The 7682-nt window shown below is 37.0% G+C and overlaps 1 long non-coding RNA gene across 1 annotated transcript; it reads right to left on the bottom strand.

Annotated features, from left to right (window-relative positions):
* Positions 1–1192: 1192 nt before the first annotated feature.
* On the bottom strand, positions 1193–2583 carry LOC127119747 (uncharacterized). The gene is made up of 2 exons (XR_007802915.1): positions 1603–2583; positions 1193–1535 (listed from the first exon to the last, which is right to left on the bottom strand). It is a non-coding gene; the product is annotated as an uncharacterized LOC127119747 (long non-coding RNA).
* Between the last annotated feature and the right edge of the window lie 5099 nt (positions 2584–7682).

Genomic DNA, 7682 nt, shown 5'->3' with positions numbered 1-7682 from the left:
GAAACTATTGCTCAATCTACAGCAAAAGCAGAATACATCATTGTTAAGTGCTGCACACAGCTGTCATACCCCAAAATTTACCCTACCCTTCACAATGATCACCTAGGTCAATAACCTTAATCATGTGCATATCTTCATGGTCAGTCATTTCATTTGCATAAGCATTGGTTCAATACAAGAGGACATGTATCTTGGATTCAAAGCATTGTTGCTTGTACCTGGTAGAAGTTAGGGTTTCCTAGCAACTTGAGGTTGCTTAGTCAATCAAAACCCTAATTGGTTTCACCTTTGGTCCTTATGTGTGTGCTTGGTGTTGATGATTCATCTATAGCTTCTTGGTGAAGCAAAACCCTAATTGTATTTTTCTCTTCTTGTGGCTACTTATAACCCTAATTTCATCAAGGGCACAACCATTCATTTGAGCATGATGCATTGGTTTGTTCAAGCTCTAGTCAAGGCCTTTTGTCTTTGGTTCATATAGATATTTCATTGGTTGGATTGGATCCATTTTAAGTCTCATCATTCCATCTAATCATTTCATCTGATCATTGCCATTTTGGGTAGTTCTCCCATTTGTTTTTGGTCATGCAAGTTTAGTATGCTACACTCTCAATGTCTTGGTTGTTTGCTTATTGGTTTCTGGTCCATTCAACTAGTTTCAAAGCCATATCATTCATTTCCTTGGCCAAGGTCTTGGTCTTTGTGTTTGGTTCATTGGATAATCAGTTCACAGTCTTCAGTTCAATTTCATTCATGTCCATTTTGATTCATTAAAATGCCTTATTTCATTCATAGTATGTTCTTTTCATTACAAGTATCAATGCTCATTGCAAAGATTACATTTTTTGGTCAATTTTGTTATAGTTGACTTTTTGGTCAACAATTGACTTCTTGGTCAACCAGTTGACCAAAGTCAACTCATCATTCTTCACTCTCTAAGACTTTTTTCTATACATTCTACCTTGTTTCATTGTCAAATCCTTGTTTCCTTGCCTTTTTTTTACTTTTGGGGTTTGGTCCATTTTTAGGTTGCACCACCTTTTGGACCAAGAAACCAGGTTCAAGACGAGGTCCATTTCCTGGTCAAACCAACATTTGGACCTACTTGTATCTTGCCACTTTTAACTTTTTTTTTCATTTCATTATCCATTGTTAAACCATTTTTGGCCAAATTCCATTCGAAATGCATTGATTCACTCATTCAAATTTCCATCCATTCATTAATACCATATGTTCAAATGCATTATAATCCATCACATTACAATACAAATTCCAAATTCATTCAAGGTTTCAAAATACCTTTTACATAGACCATTACATTTCCATAAGCATAAATCATGTTACATTCATACATACATCATTCCTAAATACTACATAAACCCTACAATAATCAAAACTAATCAAATCCCATAGCAATCCTAAAATAGCCAATGCATTCCATGACAGCTCCATTGCATTCCATCAAGCAAACTCCAAGCATTCCATTGAATTCAATTCAAGCATCCACCAATGCACTTCAATGAAACCAAAGCAACCTGCAAAATCGAAACTTCAGTCCAAACATCAAAACTCAGAACTGTCATAACAAACTTCTCTAACAACCTCTCAACAGAATTATCACACCCTGAAACTTTTAACCGTTTTGCAACAGAATTCTAACTCCCTAAAACCTTCAACCAGATTCAATAACCTCCTAACCACAAAACTCCCTAAAACCTTCATTTTTTCCATTTTCTTCAATCTCCTCTCCAACCTCTGAACACCCTTCTTCCAACAAAAACCATCAACAACCATTCCTAACTATCTCCAAACAACACTCCCTCTGATTCGAACCTTCAAAGCAGAATTCACAACCATCCAAATAACTTCCAACAGAAACTCCTACGAACCATCAAATAATTGCACAAGAGAATTTCAAAAATGTGCAAACAGAGCCCATAACGAAAAAGGGAAGCTGATGACAGAAAATTGAGAAGAATTTCTCAACGAAAAAATGGGGGAGAGTTTCTAACAGAAAGAACTCGAAAGGAGAAACTCAGGAATTTTGGAGAGGATCTTCGTCTTCGTCAATGTTGGATCCACCGAAGAACCCCAATCCACAATTCAACAACAATCCTTCATCCACCATCACAACCATGCATCGAAACGCACATGAATCAACAACAACGGAGCGCAACAATCGAGGAACACAAGACGCACCACCTGAACCACCACGTCAGACTCGTCAGGTAGGTTCCTCCTTCCTTCGATTGTTTTTCCATTTCGCAAGAAAACAAGATTGAAATCCCAATTTCTCGGTGATTCCGCGTCTCCAGAGGTGATGAGTGTTACACATGTGTAGTCCTTTGTTCATCAGCGTGTTCTTGCTCACGTTATGCTGAACCTGGGTGTGGTATAAGGATGAATCACGATGCTTGGTGAATCTTTTGTTTGAGCGCGAGGTGGATCCCTGTTTGGACATGTGAGACCCTGGTTTGGGTGTCTTGATATGGGGCTTTTTTTCCCAAGCATTTTCACAGCCCAAACGACCTTATGTGCATACCCCTATGGCCAATGTTATGTTCTTGCTTAATCCTCCTTAATCCTTTTTTAATTATGTTAATTTATTTGTTAATCCTAGTTAATTTTTATTGATTAGTCATGTTGCTTCCCCTTTGTTAATCTTGATAGAAGTACGCTAATTTTTTATTTTTTATTCATTTGATAATATAGTTTAATTGATTAATTAGGTTAATTTTGATCATGTGATTAGGAATTAGGTTGAATCATGTTAATTAGACCTTTTTTTTTCTTCAGAAGTTGATTCCATTATAGTTTAATCATAGCATGGTTTAGTATCACTTGCCATTAGGGTTTGATAATCCTCTTTTTGGATCTAGTTCATGATTGGACAATATGCTTAATTGTTGATTTTATCATGATTTGTCAATTATGTTAATTTTCATTCAATTTGTGATTATCATGTGTTGGCTCCTAATTTCGACGTCAATTTTAGAGTTAAGAAATGGAATTCCCTGTGAAGATGTTTCGACTAGATCGGATATTAGAAGCTCTAGTCGAAAGTGTCCGGATGAGGGGATCAAGATGTAGTAGGGACTTAGAAATATTCTTTAGTGTTTGAATACGTTTTTGACGAGAGATTCAAATTCAAATAAAGGAGGGAACTTTTGTTCTTATCTGAATTGCTGAAGGTACACATGGAGCATAGTGGATAGTTGTATCCATGCAAAGCGCCATTTGTCTTGATGTGATAGAAAGGCCGTTGGAAGAGATTATTTCGATTAGTATAAATAAAAGGTCTTAGTGTTAGAATCGTGTGTGTTCAAAGTGTGTATAAAATCTGTAAAATTTACCAAGTATCTGTGTGTAGAAAAACAATAAATTGAGAAATGTACGTCCGATTTACACAATTGTCATTTACTTTGAAGTAATTCAATTCATCTTTATTTTACAGAAATATTTATTTATTTTAAGGATTCATCTTTGTTGTCATTTATCTTCGTTCTTATAACGTTTCTCTTCATTTTGTGTTGGTCTTTTACTTTTTAAGTATTTTCCCGAATCACTGATGTTGCAAACACTACCAAAGTGTTTATGTTCACTAGAATTCACTTTAACAAATAATTAGCACATGTCCTAGGATCAATCTCATCGATCCTGTAAGTAACCAAATTTAGTAATTTGAAAGATCAGCGGTTGTTTACCAATTTTCACGGTAAACAAATTGGCACACCTAGTGGGACAGTGCTAACGATTTTGAAAAGTGAAATTTTCCTTTTTTTTCAAATCTGGTTATTCAGTCATCTTCTCCCTGTCGAAAGAATTCGTTGTATGTTATTAAGGAATGGTAAAGTAGCCACAACCAACGAAAACAGATCAAGGAGAGGATCCACTGGGAGAATGGCGAATTTAAATGCGCCAAATAACCAAAATTCTCAAAATTTATCAACTACCGATGTACCACCCCGTTCTTCTTCGATAGGGGCGAACACGGCCACAATGCACGTGTCTGAACTGGTATCATCTATGGAAAGTTCGATGCCTACACATTTGATTTCCCATACTGAACCTATTTTGACTTACATTGGTCCTAGAGGCCCTCCTCACACCCCCTCTGCCATTTGAAAATGTTCTAAACGGGCCTTCAATACCCCCTGGTTTCTCTATACCCTTTGGTGGTCGAGAACAACCATATGGAATGCCAACTTCAATGATGGCAACTTTACATAACGCTACTTCAAAATTTTCAGAACCAGTGGTTAACATAACCTCCCCATTACAAGGGTTAGGATCTGGGGTTAACGTGGGTCAAAATAACCAATCTTCAGGCTTGGGATACCAAACACAAATACCCAGCCTTACCAATAATTCTACAGCAGTGTGGAGAAAATAGATGGACGAAAGCTCCCATGATATGGTCCAAATGCTTACCCAAACTGTCCTTTTTGTCATACAGGCACTTCGGGAGAACCTGAACTAACCCAAACTGTCGAGCCACAAGATTGGGTTGATATGCGATCAAAGTGACCTGGATCTTTGAGGGGTTTAGTTGAAGGGTTAAGACTCTGAGTATCAAAAAGTCCTCCCAAATCAGTAGAGATTTTGTCTTTCGTTTTTTGGGGGGAGACGGAAAGGGCCTTGTAAACCATTTTGGACTATACTTCATGGCATCGAAAGGGGCCATGCTCGATGTCAATATATGGGACTTGGCGAACATCATGATATAGCTCATGAAAGTTGGTCAAAGAGCTTGTCCTTTGTCGTTGGGGGTTAGTTGGGCCAATCGAATTCCTTCTATTCTTCTATTTTCACTTCCTCTGCTTCTTCATTGATGAGGCCTTTATTGGGGAGACTTGTCTCGAAAGTGGCATTGAGCCAGAGTTGTAGTAGCCAGAAGGGGCCAGAGAGAAGAAGGTTTCCTTTTTCCCCAAGCTCTTTAGCTGAATAACTCCATCGCTCGGTGATTCATAAAGGCTTGCTAGTATCATTTCACTTAAGCAAACATCATGTCCAGCATGCAGTTGATTCTCCAGAGTAAGGTACTTCTTGGCAACTTGTAAGGACTTCAAGCAGAACACGGAATGGGATAACCACAAAGCTAAGAAGGCTATATGTTCCACATCAGAAACGGTGGCGGTGTCCTTGTCATGGTAGTGCATAATATGGGTCGAATATGCTGCTATGGAGGTGGAAAAAGCTATAGTGTCCTCATAATCAATATTGGGGTCATATGTGTGTCCAGTAGGTTTTAGCTCTGTGATAGAGGCTAGGTCGAAAAGAGTTGGTGTGGTCATGCCCCATGGAAGGTGGAAGTTGAAATGTGTGTTATCCCAAAAGTATAGCGAAGAGACTAACATAGATGAGTTATACTCTAAGCCTAATTTCGACAACATTATTAGGTCATAAATCCCCGCATCTTTCCAATTATGGGCTTTGGTTGTTTCTATTTTGTTTAGCCATTCTAAATAATCTGTTGGGTCTTTGAATGAGGGAGTAGCACGAAAAACCCTAAATTCGTTGTTCATAAATCTCAAATCTATGGTTTCATTTGTTTTTGGTTCTTCAACAATGTTTAGTTCAACCTGCTGCGGCGCGAAAAATACCCGAGCATAAGAAACGCTCGAAATATAAACAAAACAGAGTCGCCACCGAACTTTATTTATTCCCAAAGAGGGAAAGGGGAAATATCGATAAAACCCACAAAAATTAAAAAGAAATGGTCATCGCAACCAAATCGGGTTCGGGAGTCGGTTACGCAAGGGGAAGGTATTAGCACCCCTCACATCCATTGTACTCGATGGGACCCATTGAGTTAGTTTCGTGTAAGAGTGTTAACGTGATATTGTTTGCGAGCTTCTACTTATCGAGTGAGGAAAGAGAAAGAAAGAAAGGAAAGACTTAGGGGTGTTTTAATATTAATGTGCCTGACAAGATTTCACAATCCTGCTCCTACGTATCTTCAGGTGCTATGAAGAACTCAAGGCAAACGTAGTTCTGCCCAAAGAGAACTACTGGATGGATTGCTTTTAAAGAGAGTGATGTTTTGATCATATTTGAGCGATTAAACCTTTACTTGTTGCTCACTCTTGGAGGCTGAAGTCTTTGTTTGTTTCGCATCAAAATGGATATTACATCCTCTTTTCTGAAAACGTTTTCGGAGTCGCACAAGGGCGGAAAATAAGTTTGATGAGTTTGAGTTGATTTTAGGCGGAGACAAGCATCCAAGCAGGGAGCTCTACTGCAATACTCGAATGCCCGAAAAGGAAGAGGCCTAAGCCTAATCACTCTCTTTTCATCCAAAAGTTTATTATGAAAATATGTGGCAAATTAGGTCAAAGTTCATTAACGGAAGACGATTAATCAGACATAGCGCTCTACAGCAATGTCCAAATAATCGGGAAAGAGAAGGTCGATACCCAATCAATCTTTTTCTTCTATAAGAGAAATGACCTAATTCTAGTCATTATTGTATTTTAATATGGAAGACGAATGTTTGAAAATTGAGCTCTACAGCAGTATCCTAACATCCGAAACAGAGAAAGTCTAAACTTAATCAGTTTCTTCCATTTTTATTGTGAAAAGCTTTTGAAAATAGGGGAACGACTTGACGTTGGATCAAGCGTCTAAAGTTGACTTATGAAAATAATTTGGATGTGGCGGGGGTTTAGAAGTTTTTAACAGATGACAATCGCTCGAATGTCTGAGTAAGACTGCTAGTATCCAAGTAATTGAGGAGAGGAATCAAAGGCTCGAGACCATCTCCATTTTCATCCTTTTCGAAGGTATATAAGTGTGATTAAGTAATTTATATTTGATTTGAAAGTTGTTTATCATTTTAAAGTGAATTTTTATTCTTGGTACTAAAAAAAGAGGGGGGGGGGGGGGGGGGAGGGGGGTGAATTAATCCTAATTCTAACACCTTTCTAAGTCCTAAAAAAGGGGCCTAATGTTCTAAAGATCTCAAATTAAATTCTAATTTCTAAAAAAAAAAAACTAAATTTTACAAATAAAATTCTATTATTATCTTTTCTATTTTAAACCTATTTCTAAAGTCCAGCGAAGATTAATTCTAACACTACATATTAAAATCTAAACTACAGAAAATAAAAAAATAATAATCTAAATCTCTAATTACCACTAATTGGTGTTCGTTGAAGTTTATCATTTTAAAACTAAAGCTATGATTGTCTATTACTAACTTAACCTATTACCAATTAATTCAAATAATAAACTGCAATAAAAAATGGATTAAATTAATAAATAAATAAAAACAACAGCCCCTCCTTTGTAAGAAAGTTGACGGGTGATGCAACCAGGAAGGATGGAAAGTTGAATTTTCAAGTCAAAATCCAGGCCAATAGCCCTTCAACACATGGCATGTGCAATAGAAAAAAAGAAAAGAAATAAGAAAATTTTAAACATAGAAAATCAACATGATATAGCAGAGACCAAACACAAACTCAGTACACATTATTGCCTTTATTTCTCTCTTCTAATCTCATATCACTTTATCTTCTCATTTTCTCTTTTCAAAATAGAAATCATTATTATTTTACTATCACTATCACTAGACACCAATAGATGTTTAAGTTCCTCAATATAAGTGTCTCTTTCATAAAAATAGAAAACCCAGCATCCAAAATAGAACTAGTAGAAGATTCATCATGCAAAACAGTACTAGA

This window comes from Lathyrus oleraceus, chromosome 2 (assembly GCF_024323335.1).
Source record: "Lathyrus oleraceus cultivar Zhongwan6 chromosome 2, CAAS_Psat_ZW6_1.0, whole genome shotgun sequence".
NCBI classification, from domain to species: Eukaryota; Viridiplantae; Streptophyta; class Magnoliopsida; order Fabales; family Fabaceae; genus Lathyrus; species Lathyrus oleraceus.
Note: the sequence above shows the minus strand (reverse complement) of the source record. Positions and strands in the feature narration are given on the sequence as shown.